The sequence below is a fragment of the Carassius gibelio genome, chromosome A1 (genome assembly GCF_023724105.1).
Source record: "Carassius gibelio isolate Cgi1373 ecotype wild population from Czech Republic chromosome A1, carGib1.2-hapl.c, whole genome shotgun sequence".
NCBI lineage: Eukaryota > Metazoa > Chordata > Actinopteri > Cypriniformes > Cyprinidae > Carassius > Carassius gibelio.
In genome coordinates, this window is record NC_068371.1 from 30,421,416 (window position 1) to 30,447,044 (window position 25,629).

General features: G+C 35.1%; 1 protein-coding gene across 2 annotated transcripts in view; it reads right to left on the reverse strand.

Annotated features, from left to right (window-relative positions):
* The window catches only part of LOC128029463 (protocadherin Fat 1-like), a 73,065-nt gene that overhangs the window by 11,623 nt on the left and 35,813 nt on the right, over positions 1-25,629 (reverse strand). The window lies entirely within an intron of this gene.

Sequence of the window (25,629 nt, forward strand, 5' to 3'; positions counted from 1 at the left end):
ACCAAATGAAAAAAAAAATAATTTAACTAAAATATTTGTGAACATCCATAGAAAAAAATGTATGCAAAGTCATACACTGATAATGAGAGTAAATACTGAACTCAACTGTATTAATGTGCACTGTTAAAAATTGCTGTAAAAAAACGGCCAAATTTCGACAGTAACATACTGTTTTTCATTAAAACAGTGCATTTTGGGTAATATTCATCATTTTCGAGAAGGTAGCATACTGCTATATATCGTAAATTAACAACGTTCAAAGTCGACATCAGCCTCTGTGTTTCAAATCACACCCTACACCCTCATTCACTATTCCCTTCATGAGTTTACTAAAATATTCCACCTGACAGAGAGAATGAAAACTAATGAGTGAATTCAGACACTGATGAACAGCTGCTGTTAACGAGTAGAATCACCGAAGAAAAGAGAAACAAGACAAACACAAGAACTACAACTGACTTCAGCCACAGCCTTAGATGAAATCAACTGAAGATTTAAACAATCAACAAACAGCTTTACCAACTTCACTCATTACTAACCAGACAGATTTTATTTCTATCAGATCAGAGATCAAAAGATCTTACTGAGAATTACAGAAATGTAGATGATAATGCTACTGTTTCGTTTGACGTCACCATTGTGGAGATCAGTGTTTGCTTTAGTTGGGCTCTTGACCCTTGACTTTTGTACTTTAACTTTTGTTTCATTGCTATATTTGTATCTTTATGATCCATCTCTATTAATTTTGATGGTCAAGTGATTATGACTGTTTCTGTCAGGCATGATCTACTAGACTGACTTGTTGCTGTAATAGTCAAATAATAATTTGGTGTTGAAATATGTGAGTGAATTACACTTTTTTTTGTTTTTTCAATTTTGTAAGATTGAATGGTAATGTGATAATCTGAACATAATGATTTAACGATAGTTTGAGTTTTTTGGGCAGCGGTCCCCACAACACTCAAAGAGAGACATCAACAATCAGCATATGGATCTCAACAATGGTGACAATCAAAAGGTTCATGATGCAATGCATGCTGGGTACCAGCACAGGATAAAACTCATCCATGACTCCCAGCATGCATTGCGGCATGAATAAATTATGCCCCTTATTTAGTTATTTACTGGCAGCAGGGGTTCCAGTAAATAACTGTTTTTCTACAGTTTGTTTCCTGTAAATTAATTACAGTTTATTACTTCTACATTATGTTTCATGCAGTTTTTTCTTCATCTTAAATCTTTAACACTTTAAACCCCACAACAAAATCCTCAGTTTTAAATGAACACTTATAATGTGTGCACACTACAGAGTGTTTGATAAACACTGAATCAGTTAAGTTAATGAGATAATTCTGTGATTAATTGATGATTGAGCATGAGTGATGAACACCTGCTATTAACAAACTGAATTACTAAAGGAAAGAGAAACACAAGGACTACAACTGACTTGAGCCACTGCCTTAGATGAAATCAACTGAAATAAAATAATTCATAAAATCTCTCAAGATCTGATTAAACAACTCCTAAAACAGCTTCACCAGATGCACATTACTAACCAGACTGACTTTATTTCTGTCGTATGTCTACAGAAGGTCTTATTGAGAGTTAAATAGGTTTAGGTGTTTTTTTTCCACTACCATGATGGAGATCAGTGTTTAATTTAGTTGGGTTCTTGAACATGACTTTTCAACAACTAAGGTTTTTTTTTTTTTTTACATGTAGTAACAAGGCATCTTTGGAAACTGTTATAGCAGGGGGTAAAAAGTCTACAGAAGAAAAAAATCTGGTATTGTTGTTTATAGATTGACAAGAACAAACACTCTATTATTTCTGATCCAATCATGTGTCCCTTCTCTTATTGATACTACAGCAAAAGAAGGAACACTGCTGAGCCTTAAGTTATGAAAGACTGTTAAGAAAATTTTGCTCATAAAAAAAAAAAAAAACCTTCACTGAAATTTAGACAGAAACATCAAGAATCAGCGCATGAATCACAACAATGGTGACAATCCAGAAAATAAATAAACAGATAATTTCTGATCATCACAAAACATGCTACTAAAACTTAAGACAAAAGCAAAATTTTAAGCACATAAGAATTCAAGAAAACAAGTGAACAATTCAGCGTCATAATTTATTCATGCTGCAATGCATGCTCGGAGTCATGGATGAGTTTTATCCTGTGCTGGTACCCATCATGCATTGCATCATGAACCTTTTGATTGTCACCATTGTTGATCTCTCTCTTTGAGTGTTGCGGACACCGCTGCATAAAATATTTAAAACTCAAACTATCGTTAAAAAGTATGTTCAGATTATCACAGTACGGTTCATTCTCATAAAATTGAAGAAACAATTTTTTTTTTTTGTAATTCCCTCAAATATTTCAAAGCCTAACTAATATTTGACTACTATAGCAACACTTTAAGTCAGTCTAGTAGATCATGATGGACAGGGGCAGCCATAATCACTTGACCATCAAAATTAATATTGCTGTATCCAATGTAGCATAAAGATACAAATACAGCAATGAAACAAAATTTAAAGTAAAACAAGTCAAGGGTCAGGAGCCCAACTAAACCAACCACTGATCTCCACAATGGTGATGCTAAACGAAACTAACATTATCATCTGAATCTCTGTAATTCTCAGTAAGATCTTTTGATCTCTGATCTGATAGAAATAAAGTCAGTCTGGTTAGTAATGAGTGAGGTTGGTAAAGCTGTTTGTTGATTGTATAAATCTTCAGTTGATTTCATCTAAGGCTGTGGCTGAAGTCAGTTGTATTTCATGTGTTTGTCTTGTTTCTTTTTTCTTCAGTGATTCTACTCGTTAACAGCTGCTGTTCATCAGTGTCTGAATTCACTCATTAGTGTTCATTCTCTCTGTCAGGTGGACTATATTAGTAAAGTCATGTAGGGAATAGTGAATGAGGGTGTAGGGTGTGATTTGAAACACAGCCGCTGAGTGTCGACTTTGAATGTTGTTAATTTACGATACACACTGTAAAAAAAATTGCCGTTAAATAACAGTAATTTTCTGGCAGCAGGGGCGCCAGTAAAGTACTGTTAATTTACAGCTCTTAACCATTAATTTACCACTCTTATTTTTTAACAGTATTTTACTGTAAATTCTACCATGGAAATTAACTCCACTCCCACTGCTTCAAACAGTTCTAGTTTTTAAAACTAGCATTCCTATGATGTTAGTACTATGAACTTATTTCATTTGAGTCCACTGAGAAGGAATATTTCTTAATATAACGATGCAAACACTTAATGTGCAGTAATAAAGTAACTAAATACATGACTTTTACTCAAATCACTGCAGCTCATTGTCATCTGCACTAGAGTTGTGACGTTCGCGAACGAACCGATTCTTTTGAACGGCTCATAAACATGAACGATGGGAGCCGAGTCGCGACTGGAGAGGAGCCGTTCTTTCTATCGTTCTTTTTTCCTATGCGTGTTCATACAAATGAGCTCCTCCAGGAGACAGAACAGTTATAGGGGGAGGGGCGCACCCAGCGCAGGCCAACCCTTTATAGCGTGATGATATTAGTTATTAGTTGTGCATGCATTTACATTGCATTTTGTGTTCATTTAAAACTTATTTTAAAATCATTAAAAATGTTCTTTTGTGATACTGTACTTGTATAGAAATTTTTCACTAAAAGCTGTTTTCCACAGACATTCATTGCAGCCCACTTTGTTATTGTTCATTGACTTGAAGGGGTTGATGTCCTATTTGCAAAGTTTACAGTAGTAATAGTATGTAGTATGTAGACATTTCCATTTTAATTATTCTAATTTTATCTACTTTAAAAAAAAAATAGTTTTCTATCAAAATGTTCTTGTGTGATAACAATGTTCTTGTGTGGAAGTGTTTGTAGTAAAAGCTGTTTTGCACAGAAATTCATTGCAGCCGGCTTTGTTTTTTATGTTTATTTGTGAGTAGGTATTGTATGAATAACATAAGTCAACGTAGTTTTACACACACACACACACACACACACACACACACACACTTTGTACTAAAGGTAAATCAAAATAATGATGTCACTGTCTAAGCAGAGGGATTTGTGCAACCCTATGGAATATAGTCCACACATGAGAAATGAGGTAACAATCAATATTTCAGAATAATTCAAACTCAGATATTGGTGTGTGATATCTGAGCTTTAATTATTTGACTAACAAATCTCACCTCATAATACCTCCCAGTGATTATTTCCAGGATAAACTGAGATGCTCCCAAGCTGGCTTCTTAAAACTGACTAAATATTTAAAAAGAGCCAAAAGAGCCATTCTTTTGAACGGCTCTTTGAAAGGAACGGATCGCGAAGATCCGGATCCCCTCAAAGAGCCATAAATCCCATCACTAATCTGCACCACACATGTATGTGCTGAAGTACTTAACACAGAGATCATCACTGTATCAGCAACTCCACATTTACTGCCTTTATACAAAGCAGCAGAAAATCAGAATTTGTGGCTCATCATTGACTGAATCACAGGCTCTACTCTCCAGCACAATGGTGAACAACAAAACTGCATTAAACTAAACGATCTCTCTTGTGCAAACACACATTAATACAGTCAAGTTCAGTATTTACTCTCATTATCAGTGTATGACTTTGCCTAATTTTTTTTCTATGGATGTTCACAATTATTTTAGTTAAATTAACTATTTTTTTCATTTGGTAAATCTGACGTTTACATTTTACAGTATATTACTGTTTTTCCTTGACTTAACGGCAACAAACTGTAGAAAAACACTTTTTTTGCTGGCAACCATTAATTTACGGCAAGAAACACTAGAAAAACAGTTATTTACTGGCAGCAGGGGTGCCAGTAAATAACTGTTTTTCTACAGTTTGTTTCCTGTAAATTAATTACAGTTTATTACTGTTAAATTATGTTTCATGCTGTTTTTTCTTCATCTTAAATCTTTAACCCTTTAAACCCCACAAGAAAATCCTCAGTTTTAAATGAACACTTATAATGTGTGCACACTACAGAGTGCTTGAGTAACACTGAATCAGTGAAGTTAATGAGATAATTCGGTGATTAATTGATGATTGAGCATTAGTGATAAACACCTGCAGAATCACTGAAGGAAAGAGAAACACAAGATCTACAAATGACTTCAGCCACAGCCTTAGATGAAATCAACTGAATAAAAGAATACATCAAATCTCTCAAGATCTGATTAAACAACTACTAAAACAGCTTCACCAGATTCACATTACTAACCAGACTGACTTTATTTCTGTCAGATGTCTACAGAAGAACTTATGGAGAGTTAAATAGGTTTAGGTGTTTTTTTTTCACTACCATGATGGAGATCAGTGTTTACTTTAGTTGGGCTCTTGAACGTGACTTTTCAACAACTAAGTTTTTTTTTTTACATGCTGTAACAATGCACCTTTGGAACCTGTTATAGCAAAACAAAAGTACACAGAAGAGAAAAAATCTGATATTGTTGTTTATAGATTGACAAGAACAAATACTATTATTTCTGATCTAATCCCGTGTCTCTTCTCTTATTGAATATTGATACTACAGCATAAGAAGGAACACTGCTGAGCCATAAGTTATGAAAGACTGTTAAGAAAATTTCACTCATAATAAAAAAAAAAACCTTTGCTGAAATTTAGACAGAAACATCAAGAATCAGCGTATGAATCACAACAATGGTGACAATCCACAAAATAAATAAACAGATCAGTTCTGAACATCACAACACATGCTAATAAAACTTAAAACAAATGCCAAATTATAAGCACATAAGAATTCAAGAAAATAAGTGAACAATTCAGGGGCATAATTTATTCATGCCGCAATGCATGCTGGGAATCATGGATGAGTTTTATCCTGTGCTGGTACCCAGCATGCATTGCATCATGAACCTTTTGATTGTCACCATTGTTGAGATTCATATGCTGATTGTTGATTTCTCTCTTTGAGTGTTGTGGAGACTGCTGCCCGAAATATGTTTTAACTAAAACTAGTCATTAAATCCATAAATACTGGTTATCACATTACTTTTCAATCTTACAAAATTGAAGAAACAAAAAAAATTGTTTCATTCACTCAAATATTTCAACACCAAATTAATATTTGATTACTAGTGATGGGATTTATGGCTCTTTGAGAGGATCCGGATCTTCGCGATCCGTTCCTTTCAAAGAGCCGTTCAAAAGAATGGCTCTTTTGGCTCTTTTTAAATATTTAGTCAGTTTTAAGAAGCCAGCTTGGGAGCATCTCAGTTTATCCTGGAAATAATCACTGGGAGGTATTATGAGGTGAGATTTGTAGTCAAATAATTAAAGCTCAGATATCACACACCAATATCTGAGTTTGAATTATTCTGAAATATTATTACCTCATTTCTCATGTGTCGACTATATTCCATAGGGTTGCACAAATCCCTCTGCTTAGACAGTGACATCATTATTTTGATTTACCTTTAGTACAAAGTGTGTGTGTGTGTGTGTGTGTGTGTAAAACTACGTTGACTTATGTTATTCATACAATACCTACTCACAAATAAACATAAAAAACAAAGCCGGCTGCAATGAATTTCTGTGCAAAACAGCTTTTACTACAAACACTTCCACACAAGAACATTGTTATCACACAAGAACATTTTGATAGAAAACTAATTTTTTTTAAGTAGATAAAATTAGAATAAATAAAATGGAAATGTCTACATACTACATACTATTACTACTGTAAACTTTGCAAATAGGACATCAGCCCCTTCAAGTCAATGAACAATAACAAAGTGGGCTGCAATGAATGTCTGTGGAAAACAGCTTTTAGTGAAACATTTCTATACAAGTACAGTATCACAAAAGAACATTTTTAATGATTTTAAAATAAGTTTTAAATGAACACAAAATGCAATGTAAATGCATGCACAACTAATAACTAATATCATCACGCTATAAAGGGTTGGCCTGCGCTGGGTGCGCCCCTCCCCCTATAACTGTTCTGTCTCCTGGCGGAGCTCATTTGTATGAACACGCATAGGAAAAAAGAACGATAGAAAGAACGGCTCCTCTCCAGTCGTGACTCGGCTCCCATCGTTCATGTTTATGAGCCGTTCAAAAGAATCGGTTCGTTCGCGAACGTCACAACTCTATTGATTACTATAGCAACACTTTGAGTCAGTCTACTAGATCATGCCTGACAGAAATAGCCATAATCACTTGACTATCAAAATTAATATTGCTGTAACAGATGTATCATGAAGATACAAATACAGCAACTAAACAAAATGTAAAGTACAAAAGCCAATGGTCAGGAGACCAACTAAAGTAAACACTGATCTCCACAATGGTAACATCAAACGAAAACAGTAATATTATCATCTAAATCTCTGTAATTCTCAGTAAGATCTTTCGATCTCTGATCTCTGATCTGATAGGAATAAAGTCAGTCTGGTTAGTAATGAGTGAAGTTGGTAAATCTTCAGTTGATTTAACCTAAGGCTGTGGCTGAAGTCAGTTGTAGTTCTTGTGTGTGTCTTGTTTCTTTTTTCTTCAGTGATTCTACTCGTTAACAGCAGCTGTTGATCATTGTCTGAATTCACTCATTCATTTTCATTCTCTCTGTCAGGTGGACTATATTAGTAAACTCATGTGAAATAGTGAATGAGGGTGTAGGGTGTGATTTGAAACACAGCCGCTGAGTGTCGACTTTGAACGTTGTTAATTTACGATATATAGCAGCAGGCTACACTGTTAAAAATCGCTGTAAAAAAACGGCCAAATTTTGACAGTAACATACTGTTTTTCATTAAAACGGTGCATTCTGGGTAATATTCATCATTTTCGAGAAGGTAGCCTGCTGCTATATATCGTAAATTAACAACGTTCCAAGTCGACACTCAGCGGCTGTGTTTCAAATCACACCCTACACTCTCATTCACTATTCCCTACATGAGTTTACTAATATAGTCCACCTGACAGAGAGAATGAAAACTAATGAGTGAATTGAACTACATGAAATACAACTGACTTCAGCCACAGCTTTAGATGAAATCAACTGAAGATTTAAACAATCAACAAACAGCTTTATCAACTTCACTCATTACTAACCAGACTGACTTTATTTCTATTAGATCAGAGATCAGAGATCGAAAGATCTTACTGAGAATTACAGAGATTTAGATGATAATGTTACTGTTTCGTTTGAGGTTACCATTGTGGAGATCAGTGTTTACTTTAGTTGGGCTACTGACCCTTGACTTTTGTACTTTTAAATTTAGTTTCATTGCTGTATTTATAACTTTATGATACATTTGTTACAGCAATATTAATTTTGATAGTCAAGTAATTATGGCGGTTTCTGTCAGGTGTAATCTGCTAGACTGACTTAAAGTGTTGCTGTAGTAATCAAATATTAGTTTGGTGTTAAAATATGTGAGTGACTGACACAATTTATTTTTCTTTCTTCAGTTTTGTAAGCTTGAACAGTAATGTGATAACCAGAACTTATGGATTTAACGACAGTTTTATTAAAAAAATATTTCGGGCAGCAGTCCCCACAACACTCAAAGAGAGAAATCAACAATCAGCATATGAATCTCAACAATGGTTACAATCAAAAGGTTCATGATGCAATGCATGCTGGGTACCAGCACAGGATAAAACTCACCCATGACTCCCAGCATGCATTGCAGCATGAATAAATTATGGCCCTGAATTGCTCACTTATTTTCTTGAATTATTATGTGCTTATCATTTTGCATTTGTCTTAAGTTTTAGAAGCATGTTTTGTGATGTTCAAAACTTATCTGTTTATTTATTTTGTGGATTGTCACCATTGTTGCGATTCATACGCTGATTCTTGATCTTTCTGTCTAAATTTCAGCAAAGGTTTTTTTTTTATTATGAGTGAAACGGTCTTTCATGACTTATGGCTCAGCAGTGTATCTTCTTATGCTGTAGCATATAATAGTGTTTGTTCTTGTCAATCTATAAACAACAATACCAGATTTTTTTTTTTCTTCTGTGGACATTTGTTTTGCTATAACAATTTTCAAAGGCGCATTGTTATAACATGCAAAAAAAAAAACCTTAGTTGTTGAAAAGTCACGTTCAAGAGCCCAACTAAAGTAAACACTGATCTCCATCATGGTAGTGAAAAAAACACCTAAACCTATTTAACTCTCAATAAGATCTGCTGTAGACATCTGACAGAAATAAAGTCAGTCTGGTTAGTAATGTGAATCTGGTAAAGCTGTTTTAGTAGTTGTTTAATCAGATCTTGAGAGATTTGATGTATTCTTTTATTCAGTTGATTTCATCTAAGGCTGTGGTTGAAGTAATTTGTAGTTCTTGTGTTTCTCTTTCCTTCAGTGATTCTGCAGGTGTTTATCACTAATGCTCAATCATCAATTAATCACATAATTATCTCATTAACTTCACTAATTTAGTGTTACTCAAACACTCTGTAGTAGGGCTGGGCGATATATCGAACGATATGATCATGCGCATCTAATCAGTAAAGCTGCTTCCGTGATCACCGCTAAAATCTCCATCACCTGCTTATAATTGGAGTGGCATTTAATAGACAGAGCCGTAGATCGCTGACAAGCCACGCCATATCGCGTTCATTACCGCAGGCGATAATGAACGCGATATGGCGTGGCTTGTCAGCGATCTACGGCTCCGTCTATCAGAGGTGAGACTTTCAAGTCACAAGCAAGTCTTCAAGTCATATTCAAGTCCTCAGAGGGTTAAAGCTAAAGAGATAATTAAGTGACTAATTAAATGATGATTGTGCATTAGTGATGAACATCTGCTGTTAACAATCAACATCACTAAAGTAAAGAGAAACACAAGAACTACAACTGAATTTAGCCACAGCCTTCAACTAAAAAAAAAAAGTAAAATAAAAGAAAACACTATGCCACCATAATTGTGGTCAAGGTTTGCTTTAAGTAGTGTCTTGACCCTTTTACTAATTCAAACCAATTTGATTCAAAACAATTGCAATATTGTTTTCGCAACAACCTTGCAGTAACAGATGATCTTATGCTTTTTCTGCTTATAACTCATGATAACTGAACATAATGAAATTGTGTTTATCTTTGGATAGTAGACTGACACTCAGCTATTACTGAACTGAAGTAAAAATAATCACAATGCTTCAATGTTGAAAAACATAAAAGGAGATAATCAGTTCAGGTTTTTAGACAAACACACTTATCACACGATCCTCAACAGTGGTGACAATTTTTCATACTGCAGTGCATGACGGGAGTTTTTACCCAGCATGCAACATTTTGTTGATTGTCACCACTGTTGAGAGTCATATGCTGGTTCTTGATGTCTGTGTGTGTCTACAGAGTATAGTTTTTCACATTTTGTATGCACTTAGTAGATTTAAAATTCACTTACTTTATTTTTTTTTTCCATAGTGTAGTTTTACTGGGTTGATTATGCTAAACTTAAATAGAGCTAACGTCAATTTGATTGTAATCGGACCACCTATCACATACAGATTAATTTCTTCTCTCTGCTTTACAGCACCTCATGCAATGCTACATAAAGAGATCTAAAATGACAGTCAAGGGTCAAGAGCCCCACTAAAGCAAACGCTGATCTCCATTATGGTTGCATCACTTTAATCAATAAAACATCAACATCTGATCCTCTGTAATTCTCAAGAACAGCAGGTGTTCATCATTAATGCACAATCATCATTTAATTAGTCACTTAATTATGTCATTAACTTTAACCCTTTGAGGACTTGGGATATGACTTGAAGACTTGCTTGTAAATTGAAAGTCCCAACTCTGCTGTCTATTAAATGCCACTCCAATTATAAGCAGGTGATGGAGATTTTAGCGGTGATCACGGACGCATCTTTACTGATTAGATGCGCATGATCATATCGTTAGATATATCGCCCAGCCCTACTCTGTAGTGTGCACACATTATAAGTGTTCATTTAAAACTGAGGATTTTGGTGTGGGGTTTAAAGGGTTAAAAATTTAAGATGATGAAAAAACAGCATGAAACATAATTTAACAGTAATAAACTGTAATTAATTTACAGGAAACAAACTGTAGAAAAACAGTTATTTACTGGCACCCCTGCTGCCAGTAAATAACTGTTTTTCTACTGTTTCTTGCCGTAAATTAATGGTTGCCAGCAAAAACAGTGTTTTTCTACAGTTTGTTGCCGTTAAGTCAAGGAAAAACAGTAATATACCGTAAAATGTAAACGTCAGATTTACCAAATGAAAAAAAAAAAGTTAATTTAACTAAAATATTTGTGGACATCCATAGAAAAAAATTATGCAAAGTCATACACTGATAATGAGAGTAAATACTGAACTCGACTGTATTAATGTGTGTTTGCACAAGAGAGATCTGTTAGTTTAATGTAGTTTTGTGGTTCACCATTTTGCTGGATAGTAGAGTCTGTGCTTCAGTCAATGATGAGCCACAATTTCTGATTTTCTGCTGCTTTATATAAAGACAGTAAATGTGGGTCCGCTGATACAGTGGTGATCTCTGTGTTGAGTATTTCAGCACATACATGTGTGCTATAGCTGACAATGAGCTGGAGTGATTTGAGTAAAAGTCATGTATTTAGCTACTTTATTACTGCACATTAAGTGTTTGCATCTTTATATTAAGAACTATTCCTTCTCAGTGAAATCAAATGAAATAAGTTCATAGTACTAACATCGTAGGAATGCTAGTTTTTAAACTCGAACTCTTTGAAGCAAGTTAATTTCCATGGTAGAATTTACGGTAAAATATTGTAAAAAAAAAATAAGAGTGATAAATTAATGGTTGAGAGCTGTAAATTAACAGTACTTTACTGGCACCCCTGCTGCCAGTAAATTACTGTTATTTAACGGCACAATTTTTTACAGTGTACACTTTTAAAAATTGCTGTAAAAAAACGGCCAAATTTCGACAGTAACATACTGTTTTTCATTAAAACAGTGCATTTTGGGTAATATTCATCATTTTCAAGAAGGTAGCCTACTGCTATATATCGTAAATTAACAACGTTCAAAGTCGACATCAGCCTCTGTGTTTCAAATCACACCCTACACCCTCATTCACTATTCCCTTCATGAGTTTACTAAAATATTCCACCTGACAGAGAGAATGAAAACTAATGAGTGAATTCAGACACTGATGAACAGCTGCTGTTAACGAGTAGAATCACCGAAGAAAAGAGAAACAAGACAAACACAAGAACTACAACTGACTTCAGCCACAGCCTTAGATGAAATCAACTGAAGATTTAAACAATCAACAAACAGCTTTACCAACTTCACTCATTACTAACCAGACAGACTTTATTTCTATCAGATCAGAGATCAAAAGATCTTACTGAGAATTACAGAAATGTAGATGATAATGCTACTGTTTCGTTTGACGTCACCATTGTGGAGATCAGTGTTTGCTTTAGTTGGGCTCTTGACCCTTGACTTTTGTACTTTAACTTTTGTTTCATTGCTATATTTGTATCTTTATGATCCATCTCTATTAATTTTGATGGTCAAGTGATTATGACTTTTTCTGTCAGGCATGATCTACTAGACTGACTTCTTGCTGTAATAGTCAAATAATAATTTGGTGTTGAAATATGTGAGTGAATTACACTTTTTTTTGTTTCTTCAATTTTGTAAGATTGAATGGTAATGTGATAATCTGAACATAATGATTTAACGATAGTTTGAGTTTTTTGGGCAGCAGTCCCCACAACACTCAAAGAGAGACATCAACAATCAGCATATGAATCTCAACAATGGTAACAATCAAAAGGTTCATGCTGCAATGCATGCTGGGTACCAGCACAGGATAAAACTCATCCATGACTCCCAGCATGCATTGCGGCATGAATAAATTATGCCCCTGAATTGTTCACATATTTTCTTGAATTCTTATGTGCTTATAATTTTGCTTTTGTCTTAAGTTTTAGCAGCATGTTTTGTGATGTTCAGAACTTATCTTATCTATTTATATTGTGGATTGTCACCATTGTTGTGATTCATAGGCTGATTATTGATGTTTATGTCTAAATTTCACCAAAGGTTTTTTTATTTATTATGAGTGAAATTTTCTTAACAACTTTTCATAACTTATGGCTCAGCAGTGTTCCTTCTTATGCTGTAGTACCAATATTCAATAAGAGAAGAGACAGGGGATTAGATCAGAAATAATAGTGTTTGTTCTTATCAATCTATAAACAACGATACCAGATGTTTTTTCTTCTGTGGACTTTAGTTTTGCTATAACAAGTTCCAAAGATGCACTGTTACAGCATGTAAAAAAAAAAAAACTTGGTGGTTGAAAAGTCACGTTCAAGAGCCCAACTAAAGTAAACACTGATCTCCATCATGGTATTGAAAAAAAAAACACCTAAACCTATTTAACTCTCAATAAGATCTTCTGTAGACATCTGACAGAAATAAAGTCAGTCTGGTTAGTAATGTGAATCTGGTGAAGCTGTTTTAGTAGTTGTTTAATCAGATCTTGAGAGATTTGATGTATTTTATTTCAGTTGATTTCATCTAAGGCTGTGGCTGAAGTCATTTGTAGATCTTGTGTTTCTCTTTCCTTCAGTGATTCTGCAGGTGTTCATCACTCATGCTCAATCATCAATTAATCACAGAATTATCTCATTAACTTCACTGATTCAGTGTTACTCAAACACTCTCTAGTGTGCACACATTATAAGTGTTCATTTAAAACTGAGGATTTTGTTGTGGGGTTTAAAGGGTTAAAGATTTAAGATGAAGAAAAAACAGCATGAAACATAATTTAACAGTAATAAACTGTAATTAATTTACAGGAAACAAACTGTAGAAAAACAGTTATTTACTGGCACCCCTGCTGCCAGTAAATAACTGTTTTTCTACAGTTTTTTTGCCGTAAATTAATGGTTGCCAGCAAAAAAAGTGTTTTTCTACAGTTTGTTGCCGTTAAGTCAAGGAAAAACAGTAATATACTGTAAAATGTAAATGTCAGATTTACCAAATGAAAAAAAAGTTAATTTAACTAAAATAATTGTGAACATCCATAGAAAAAAAATTAGGCAAAGTCATACACTGATAATGAGAGTAAATACTGAACTTGACTGTATTAATGTGTGTTTGCACAAGAGAGATCTGTTAGTTTAATGTAGTTTTGTTGTTCACCATTGTGCTGGAGAGTAGAGCCTGTGCTTCAGTCAATGATGAGCCACAAATTCTGATTTTCTGCTGCTTTATATAAAGGCAGTAAATGTGGAGTTGCTGATACAGTGATGATCTCTGTGTTAAGTACTTCAGCACATACATGTTAGTGATGGGAAGTTCGGATCATTTTACCGACTCGGACTTTTGAGTCTCGTTCAGCAAAATGAACTAATCTTTTTTCGAGTCATTTTGTTCATTTCGTTCATTTTAGCAAAATGTTATTAAAATATTAAGTGCTACCTCCCCAACACATCTAGTACTTACGCAAACGTTCATCACACTACAAACAATACAAAACTAAAATGCTATAAGATAAAGAAAAAAATATTCATTCTTTACCTGGGTCTTCAGCCTGTGATTAGCTCATCTCACCTCTTATCTGACAAGAAGTCTTCGGGCTTAAGTCATTCCTTAATCACGTGACAGCCCCATACGCAAAACCAACGCGGTCTAGAGCCGGAAAGAGAATTGATTAGTTCATCTCATGAGTCTTTCGGGTCGAGTTTGACTCGTTCCTTAATCACGTGACAGCCCCATACGCAAAACTAACGCAGTCTTGAGCCGGAAAGAGAATTGATTAGTTCATCTCATGAGTCTTTCGGGTCGAGTTTGACTCGTTCCTTAATCACGTGACAGCCCCATACGCAAAACTAACGCGGTCTTGAGCCGGAAAGAGAATTGATTAGTTCATCTCATGAGTCTTTCGGGTCGAGTTTGACTCGTTCCTCACGTGACAGACCCATGCGCTATTTCTGACATTTCTGTCACTGTGTATTTGTTACTATTTGTTGAGGATCTGTGGTGTGTTATTATTTTATAAATAAATAAAACCTTGTTATAAATAAAATTTTGATTAATTTGTCTTCTTGACTGTCTATCGGTAAATAAACACTAGGCTATATAATAATATAATAATCCAAACTTACAATAAAAAGTATTTATAGACTAGTTTGTATAAGAAGATTGCTCAAAAAAGGACATAATGACATGCATTAAAAGCAAATAACATTTTGAATTTGAATTATTAATGTTAGTATAAAACATTAAAGTTATGATAACTTCAGTTTTAACCGTTTTAACCCAGCTCAGAGTGAGGAGTTTCAGATCCTGGTGCGACTGCCAATGCAGGGGCCATGTTTTGGGAAGACTTTGACGAGAGGTTAGCAAGTTTGAGGCCTTCTGCTACCTCTTCTAAGACCTCAGATGCTATGATGGAGATGCGGGCCAACCTTGCAGAGCTACTCTTACCCCGCACATCAGACCCTCTGGCCTGGTGGAGGAGATGTTCACCAGTATACAAAAGCCTTTCTGAAGTCACAAAGACAAGACTTTGCATTGTGGCCACATCCGTGCCATCAGAAATTATTTTTTTCTAATAATTGGGCAGATTATCTCAGATAGAAGAACTCATAGACTCAGCCCATCCAAGGTCAGGGAGCTTGCTTTTTTTATTTTTTTATAATGCAAACATGCCTTAAAGCAAGTCCTAAAAATATAGCCACAGTGTGTTATTTATTTTAAAGCTTATTTTTATTTATTTAGAAAAAGACTAGCTTGTTGTGCAATATTTTTGTTGTTGTGATTTTAAAGGTAATTTGTTATTGTTATAAGGCTCCGTAGCTTTAGTATCTCTTAATTTTCATTTATTTTTTATTCAAATGGTTTAAAATTATTTTGGGAATATTTATCCTCTTAGTTTTTATTTTGGCACAAAAGTGTTATTTATTTTAAAACGCATTCATTTAAAATTATTATGTAAAAAAAGCAAAGCTTGTTGTGCAACATTTAGTTTTTCTTTTTTTTATATTGTACTTTTAAAGTTCATTTGTTAAGGTTATTAGACCCAGTGGCTTTATTATCTTTTAATTTTAATTTCATTTTTAATTTTAATTTCATTTTTATTATTTTAATTTATTTTGGAATAGTTGTCTTCTTTGTTACAAAGCTTTTCTGGCACAAAAATAAACAACAATTGAAAAGTATGTACAGTGTTTTTAATGTTTATAAAGTGTCATATGTTACAAAAGTATGGTTTACACAGACAATCTGATTTAATAACTGCACAACTAAACAAAAAACAAACAAACAAACAGACAGAAAAAAAGATCAACATTTTAAGCATAACCAACTCTTAATTTCCACATTCAGTGTTATGGAAAAGTACCACCATGACAGAAATTAAAAGCAACAATTTGAAACCAGAAATGCATCACGTTACTGTAAGAGTAAATAATACTAATAATAAATAAGCACTACGCACCCATTTTGTAAGAAAAGTTGTAAATTAACTAATTACTCTAGCCAGTGTTGTCACATCACGGGACAAAAGAACGAAAAACCAGAAGAACCGAAAGATGAACTATTCAATTCTCTGCATTCTTTTACTGTCTATGGTTTTAGCGTATGGGTCTGTCACGTGATTAAGGAATGACTCGACCCGAAGACTCATGAGATGAACTAATCAATTCTCTTTCCGGCTCATTCTGCATTGGGTTTAGCGTATTGGGCTGTCACGTGATTAAGGAACGAGTCAAAAACCCGATAGACCCGAACTATGAACTAATCAATTCTCTTTCCGGCTCATGCTGCATTGGGTTTAGCGTATTGGGCTGTCACGTGATTGAGGAACGAGTCAAAAACCCGATAGACCCGAACTATGAACTAATCAATTCTCTTTCCGGCTCAGACTGCATTGGGTAAGCGTATGGGGCTGTCACGTGATTGAGGAACGAGTCAAAAACCCGATAGACCCGAACTATGAACTAATCAATTCTCTTTCCGGCTCAAGACTGCATTAACTGACAGGTGAATTACTAATACGACTAGAACAGAACCTATTGAATAATGCGCATGCGCGACTGAACGAATCACTCCCCGAGACGACTCGTTCTTCCCGAGTCACATTAAAGATTCGTTCAAAATGAACGAATCGTTCAAGAACGACACATCACTAATACATGTGCGGTGTAGATGACAATGAGCTGCAGTGATTTGAGTAAAAGTCATGTATTTAGTTACTTTATTACTGCACATTAAGTGTTTGCATTGTTATATTAAGAAATATTCCTTCTCAGTGGACTCAAATGAAATAAGTTCATAGTACTAACATCGTAGGAATGCTAGTTTTAAAAACTAGAACTGTTTGAAGCAGTGGGAGTGGAGTTAATTTCCATGGTAGAATTTACGGTAAAATATTGTTATAAAATAAGAGTGGTAAATTAATGGTTAAGAGCTGTAAATTAACAGTACTTTACTGGCGCCCCTGCTGCCAGAAAATTACTGTTATTTAACGGCAACATTTTTTACAGTGTACACTGTTAAAAATCGCTGTAAAAAAACGGCCAAATTTCGACAGTAACATACTGTTTTTCATTAAAACCGTGCATTCTGGGTAATATTCATCATTTTCGAGAAGGTAGCCTGCTGCTATATATCGTAAATTAACAACGTTCAAAGTCGACACTCAGCGGCTGTGTTTCAAATCACACCCTACACCCTCATTCACTATTCCTTACATGAGTTTACTAATATAGTCCACCTGACAGAGAGAATGAAAATGAGTGAATTCAGACAATGATCAACAACTGCTGTTAACGAGTAGAATCACTGAAGAAAAAAGAAACAAGACACACACAAGAACTACAACTGACTTCAGCCACAGCCTTAGATGAAATCAACTGAAGATTTACCAACTTCACTCATTACTAACCAGACTGACTTTATTTCTATCAGATCAGAGATCAGAGATCGAAAGATCTTACTGAGAATTACAGAGATTTAGATGATAATGTTACTGTTTCGTTTGATGTTACCATTGTGGAGATCAGTGTTTACTTTAGTTGGGCTCCTGACCCTTGACTTTTGCACTTTACATTTTGTTTAGTTGCTGTATTTGTATCTTCATGATACATCTGTTACAGCAATATTAATTTTGATAGTCAAGTTATTATGGCTGGTTCTGTCAGGCATGATCTACTAGAATGACTTGAAGTGTTGTTATAGTAATCAAATATTAATTTGGTGTTGAAATATTTGAGTGAATGACATTTTTTTTTTTTTGTTTCTTCAATTTTGTAAGATTGAAAAGTAGTGTGATAACCAGTATTTATGGATTTAATGACTAATTTTAGTTAAAAAATATTTCGGGCAGCAGTCTCCACAACACTCAAAGAGAGAAATCAACAATCAGCATATGAATCTCAACAATGGTGACAATCAAAAGGTTCATGATGCAATGCATGCTGGGTACCAGCACAGGATAAAACTCATCCATGATTCCCAGCATGCATTGCGGCATGAATAAATTATGCCCCTGAATTGTTCACTTATTTTCTTGAATTCTTATGTGCTTATAAGTATGTGCTTAAATTTTAGTATCTTGTTTTGTGATGTTCAGAACTGATATGTTTATTTATTTTGTGGATTGTCACCATTGTTGTGATTAATACGCTGATTCTTGATGTTTCTGTCTAAACTTCAGCAAAGGTTTTTTTTTATTATGAGTGAAATTTTCTTAACAGTCTTTCGTGACTTATGGCTCAGCAGTGTTCCTTCTTATGCTGTAGTATCAATATTCAATAAGAGAAGAGACACGGGATTAGATCAGAAATAATAGTATTTGTTCTTGTCAATCTATAAACAACAATATCAGATTTTTTTCTCTTCTGTGTACTTTTGTTTTGCTATAACAGATTCCAAAGGCACATTGTTATAGCATGTAAAAAAAAAAAAAACCTTAGTTGTTGAAAAGTCACGTTCAAGAGCCCAACTAAAGTAAACACTGATCTCCATCATGGTAGTGAAAAAAACACCTAAACCTATTTAACTCTCCATAAGTTCTTCTGTAGACATCTGACAGAAATAAAGTCAGTCTGGTTAGTAATGTGAATCTGGTGAAGCTGTTTTAGTAGTTGTTTAATCAGATCTTGAGAGATTTGATGTATTCTTTTATTCAGTTGATTTCATCTAAGGCTGTGTCTGAAGTCATTTGTAGATCTTGTGTTTCTCTTTCCTTCAGTGATTCTGCAGGTGTTTATCACTCATGGGCAATCATCAATTAATCACCGAATTATCTCATTAACTTTACTGATTCAGTGTTACTCAAGCACTCTGTAGTGTGCACACATTATAAGTGTTCATTTAAAACTGAGGATTTTCTTGTGGGGTTTAAAGGGTTAAAGATTTAAGATGAAGAAAAAACAGCATGAAACATAATTTAACAGTAATAAACTGTAATTAATTTACAGGAAACAAACTGTAGAAAAACAGTTATTTACTGGCACCCCTGCTGCCAGTAAATAACTGTTTTTCTACTGTTTCTTGCCGTAAATTAATGGTTGCAAGCAAAAAAAGTGTTTTTCTACAGTTTGTTGCCATTAAGTCAAGGAAAAACAGTCATATACTGTAAAATGTAAACGTCAGATTTACCAAATGAAAAAAAAGTTAATTTAACCAAAATATTTGTGAACATCCATAGAAAAAAAATTTGGCAAAGTCATACACTGATAATGAGAGTAAATACTGAACTCGACTGTATTAATGTGTGTTTGCACAAGAGAGATCGTTTAGTTTAATGTAGTTTTGTTGTTCACCATTGTGCTGGAGAGTAGAGCCGGTGCTTCAGTCAATGATGAGCCACAAATTCTGATTTTCTGCTGCTTTATATAAAGGCAGTTAATGTGGAGTTGTGTAGGGAATAGTGAATGAGGGTGTAGGGTGTGATTTGAAACACAGCCGCTGAGTGCCGACTTTGAACGTTGTTAATTAACGATTTATAGCAGCAGGCTACCTTCTCGAAAATGATGAATATTACCCAGAATGCACTGTTTTAATGAAAAACAGTATGTTACTGTCGAAATGTGGCCATTTTTACAGCGATTTTTAACAGTGTAAACACTGAAGCAGTGTTAAAAGTAACACTGAAGCAGAGTTGAAGTTAATGAGATAATTAAGAAGTTAATTGAGTTATGATTGACCATTAATGAAGACACCTGATGTTAACAAGCAGAATCACCAAACGAGAAAATCACAATTTGTGTGTCACCATTATAGTGGTCAGTATTTGCTTTATGTGACCAGATGCTCTCCTCCCATGTTTGTATGGATACTAATGATTTAATTAGAATTTGCCGCCTACAAATTTCCTTTTAGTTGGGGTGACGTGTCATTTCCGATTAGGCTATAAATAGCGCATTTCCATTCATGTCGAGATGTACGTCACCTCCGATTGAGTCGGGGGTTCCCATTTGCTTCCAACGTGCGGGTGATTTGACTGCGGCTGTATGCCAGCTTTTGCGTGCTCCTGAAATGATTTCTTTCGGTAAGCTGTTATTGCAGTTATTTGTGGGAACCAGCTCTCTGGTTGGGATTCTGACGAGTGGGTATGGGTCTTTCGTGTATTTCAGGCACATGTAAAACAACGTGTGACGCTACAGGATCAAAACAAATCAACGAGCGATCTAGAGTGGTTTGTTTTAAGTGATTGACATGGTTCTATCGGCGGGTGAGTCTTTTCCTTATTGGGTCGAGACCATTGGGCATTCAGGCGGGCATTTAACCATTGTGTTTCCCTTCTAAGGTGTCTGAGATCTTTTCCTCTCTGCCTTTCTTCCGTATTTACTGCGAGGAATCGCCGTTGTCCTAACCTACTGTTTTGTGGTTTTTGTCTGTTTCATTTAGTCTGATTTGTAAGAGTGGTTTGTTATGTGGGTTGGATGATGTTATTAGTAATTTGTTTTGTTTTTTTTGTTTCGAGATTGTGTTAGTGTGAATTATAGTATTCAGTGAAGTGTTTTTGGATTATTAGTATTTTTGTTTTTTTGCTGTTTATATTGACTTCATTGTGATTTTTCTAATCGTGATCTTTTTCTTTTTTTTGTGTGTGTGAGCAACTGTAAACTCTCTTTCTGCTAGATGCCAGGGGCTTCAGTCAGGAATCCTCCTTTTCCTCAGCGTGCTGGTGGTGGTTTTGAACACTGGGTGCTGTGTGCAGTGAGACGCACCGATTTTGTGTGTGAGTGAGAAGTTTACTCTACAGTGTGTGGTTTGGTTCCTTGTTCTTTAGCCCGTGGCTGAAAAGCTTTTGAGTGTAAGGTTTTATTGTATGTTTATTTTGTAGTGATTGACTTTTGAATGATTGTAAAACTCCTCTGCCTCTATAACACATACATTCGATGGTCAGATGCCGTGAGGAGTTTTGCCTGGTACGCCCGGTTTACTCCTGTCTGCTTTTAATAATAAAGAACTCCTTTTGTATGATTTGCATGTCTGTTCCTTACTAGTGCAACGAACTTGTGTGTCTTAAGATAAAGGGTATCATTCATTCTCTGATGTCAGAGTGGCGTAGTCGGTTTTTGTAAAGTTGCAGTTATTCTATTCTAAAAAAGCTAGGCCCTAGTGCCCCACGAATTACGAGCTCCCCTCGTTCTGCCACATTTAGTTGGGATCTTGGCTTGTGACTTTTTAAATTTAAAATTAGTGTGTCAAGCCAAGAGCAAAAATCATTGGGTGTTGATGATTGTGTTTTAATGTAATCATTGCTTGACCTTAATCACTGAGCTCATTTGCAGTCTTTTCTCTAAGTTTATTGATTGTTATTTATTGTAACAGCTTTGATTCCACAATGAATGAGTTTGTATTTTCTATCCATTTTATAAGTTAAAATCTGAAGGGTCAAGATCCCAACTAAAGTAAACACTGACCGCTATAATGGTGACACACAAATTGTGATTTTCCCGTTTGGTGATTTCTGCTTGTTAACATCAGGTGTCTTCAATAATGGTCAATCATAACTCAATTAACTTCTTAATTATCTCATTAACTTCAACTCTGCTTCAAGTGTTACTTTTAACACTGCTTCAGTGTTTATATGTGTCCACACAGAGTGTTAAATTAACACTGGGGATTTTGCTGTGTAATATCATTGTAATAAATAGAGCAGTTAAAACATGTCTGTGGTGTGATAGCGTCACAAGTTTACTGAACAATACTGAATAATAATAATAATAATAATAATAATAATAATAAAAGAGTCTGTCTACTGCTGCAACCGTTTATGGTGCTATCGTAAATATTACAAAATGTAGACAGGATTTTGCAGTATTTAACACAGTAACCCAATAAAGTGGACTGTGAAACTCTAAACCATCTTTCCTACACATCTCTGTAACAGCTAATATGCCATATGCATATAATTTGCATATTATGCCGCACACACACTCTCAGAAAATAAAGTACATAATTGTACCTTTAGGGGTACAATAGCTTGTCACTGGGGCTGTACCCTCAAGGGTCCAGCTTTTGTATCAACTGTGATTTGTACCTTAAGAGACCAGTGTTGTACCTGTGGTGACAATTTTGTTCCTTTATTTAACAGTACAAAAATTCACCCTTCAAAAAGGGTACAATCGTTGACTATAATGAGAAAAGATTTTATATATATGAACACACACGCTGAACTAAAATCAGAATTTACTAAATCCTTTTCATTTTAAAAACAATGTCTAACTGTAACATAGAAATGATCATCCACTGAGTGAGTGCAATTTGCCTGAAAATCCATTTAATTTCAAGTAACGTTCATAGGACAAAGGACCCACATGGTGTCTAGGTTAAAGAGATACTTGATTTGCCAAAACAATGGCAATGTCGGTTACTTCTATGCCTGCTTTTGATATTTGTTTAAGGACCTCCTTGGTTGAAAGCCCTGAAAGAACCAGAGGTGGGAAGTCCAGGGGCCAAAGAGTAAAAGTCCTGCCATATTGTTTTACACCCATGAACTCAACATCCGATTTCAGCAGAGAAGGAACCAAGTCATTCTTTCCAAGTTACAAATAAGTCTTGAAAGAGATTATGCCTGCTGTGTGGTGCTATTGAGGATGCCGGTTTGCCATGGAAAAGGTTTGTTAGAATAACAACCGATGGAGCGCCATCAATGACAGGAAGGAAAAATGGACTGGTGGCACTTGTTCAAAGAAAACTGGAAGAGGAGAATGTGCAGGAGGCCATTGCTCTGCAGTGCATTATCCATCAGCAGGCCCTTTGCAGCAAATGCCTTAGGGTTGACAATGTGATGTCTGTTGTTGTAAAATGCATCAACCATATCAGATCTAGGGGCTTAAAACACCGGCAGTTCCGCACCTTTTTGGAGGAAATAGGGTCAGAATATGAGGATGTGCTCTATTTCACAGAGGTACGTTGGCTCAGTAGGGGAAATGTCTTGAAGAGGTTTTTTGAGTTGCGTGCAGAAGTGCACTGTAAAACCCGACAAGTTAACTCAAACCGTTTGAGTAAACAGATTGCCTTAATTTAAACCATGTAAGTTTTAAAACTTTGCATTTAAGTAATTAAGTGATTAACTAAGTGCTGATTGAGAATTAGTGATGAACAGCTGCTGCTAACAAACAGAATCACTGAAGAAAAGAGAAACACAAGAACTACTACAACTGACTTCAGACACAGACTTAGATGAAATCAACTGAAATAAAATACATTACATTTTTTCAAGATCTGATTAAACAACCCCACAAACAGCATCGCCAGCTCAACTTATTAATAACCAGACTGACTTTATTTCTGTCAGATGTCTACAGAAGATCTTATTGAGAATGAACTAAGGTTTAGATGTTGATTTATTGTTTAATTTGAAGTAACCATGTTAGAGATCAGTGTTTGCTTTAGTTGGGCTCTTTACCCTTGATTTCTGTCTTAGTCTTTTCTCTGGCTGTTATAACCATGTGTTGCTAAAACACATTTGTTGTAACTCAAAAGCCCAGAAGAAATATCATCAGGTTTGGTGATGATCATCATCAGTTATTGAACTGTACGAAGTATAATCTCTGATGAAATAGGTGCTGTGCAATTTGATTGATTATAGTAAAAGTGACTCTAAGTGCAAGTGGTTCTGTGATAATCAGTTAATACAAAGACTTTCCAAACAGTGTGGTCTCCTATGGTGTCAATTAGTCACACAAAGACATCAATAATCAGCATATGAACCTCGATAATGGTGACCATTCAAAAAAAAAAATCCTGCAGAGCATGCTGGGAGCCATGGATGAGTTTTGTACTACAATAGTACCCAGCATGCATTGCAGCATGTTTTTTTTTTTCGTCACCATTGTAGAGGTTCATATTCTGATTATTGATGTCTGTGTTTGACCAACTACTGGTATAGAAGAAAAATTTATGTGTACAAAATGTTTAGAAAGTCGTTTTTATATTGACTGATTATCACAGAACCACTGGCTCTTAGTGTCACTTGTACTAGAATCACTTCAGCTAATTAAAACACCTACTTCATCAGAGATTAGACTCCATATAGATCAATGATTGTGAATAGTAATGATTAATCATCATCACCAATATAAAGTATAACAACCTACATCTAGATACAAGTTAACACCTGATGATATTTCTTCTGGGCTTTTGAGTTACAACAAATGTGTTTTAGAAACACATGGTTATAACAGCCAGAGAAAACTCTGAGACAAAAGTCAAGGGTCAAGAGCCCAACTAAAGCAAACAGTGATCTCTAACATGGTTACTTCAAATGAAACAATAAATCAACATCTAAACCTTAGTTCATTCTCAATAAGATCTTCTGTAGACGTCTGACAGAAATAAAGTCAGTCTGGTTATTAATAAGTGGAGCGATGCTGTTTGTGGGGTTGTTTAATCAGATCTTGAGAGATTTCATGTATTTTATTTCAGTTGATTTCATCTAAGCCTGTGTCTGAAGTCAGTTGTAGTAGTTCTTGTGTTTCTCTTTTCTTCTGTGATTCTGTTTGTTAACAGCAGCTGTTCATCACTAATGAACAATTATCACTACAACTGACTTCAGCCACAACCTTAGATGAAATCAACTGAAGATAAAATAATACATTAAATCTCTGGAGACAGCCGCTGACTGGATTTGAACATTTTTCTATTTTTGAATACAAATGCGTGGCGTGGCCAAAAACCAGAGAAAGATGCTTTTTGGAAGCTTAATGTATCGCAACACCTTACATGAACAAACAGACATGCAGCAAAATCCAGGCGACGGCTCAACTGACCGCGGCCCTACACTCACGGAGCACGGTCAATGCAATAAATAATAATACCTGCAGACTTCAGGTTGAATACCAACTAAAATATAAGCACTGTGAACCAATGTGATATAACTATTTTAGCGTTTGAGGCTCTGGAAAACAGTGAATTAACGAGGGAAAAACGTGGTGTCATATTACATTCACGAAGCACATTCAAATTTGCTTACATGCAATAAATCGCAACATTATTTGTTTATCATTACAAATAAAAAAACCTAAAACTCACCTTCCTCGCATTCTTTGTGTTTCTCGACACAAATTCGTGTAAGGTCTCCAGGCAGATGCATTAACTCAAAGACAACACATTTCTTTACGTT